This window comes from Brassica oleracea, chromosome C6, assembly GCF_000695525.1.
Source record: "Brassica oleracea var. oleracea cultivar TO1000 chromosome C6, BOL, whole genome shotgun sequence".
In the NCBI taxonomy this organism is placed as follows: domain Eukaryota; kingdom Viridiplantae; phylum Streptophyta; class Magnoliopsida; order Brassicales; family Brassicaceae; genus Brassica; species Brassica oleracea.
This window is the reverse complement of record NC_027753.1, coordinates 4,810,786-4,811,047: the sequence shown is the minus strand read 5'-3', so window position 1 is coordinate 4,811,047 and position 262 is coordinate 4,810,786.

Sequence of the window (262 nt, the reverse complement as noted above, 5' to 3'; positions counted from 1 at the left end):
TTTCTTTCCATCTTTCTTAATCCGTCAAATATCTAAGTTCATATCTCCCATTTACTGCAGACTAGGGTGATCAAAAGGACATTGGTCAAATGTTTCCAAAATGGGAGTTTGATGTTGAGGACACGCTCGCGGAGAACATAATTAAACTCATGTTTGTGAAGAAACCGTGGAAGTGGACCATGGATTGCTGGGAAGTCACCGGTACTTGGGTCAATACAAAGCCGGCGGTTGTGAGTCCAGCGAAGAAAAAGGTAGTGAAGGA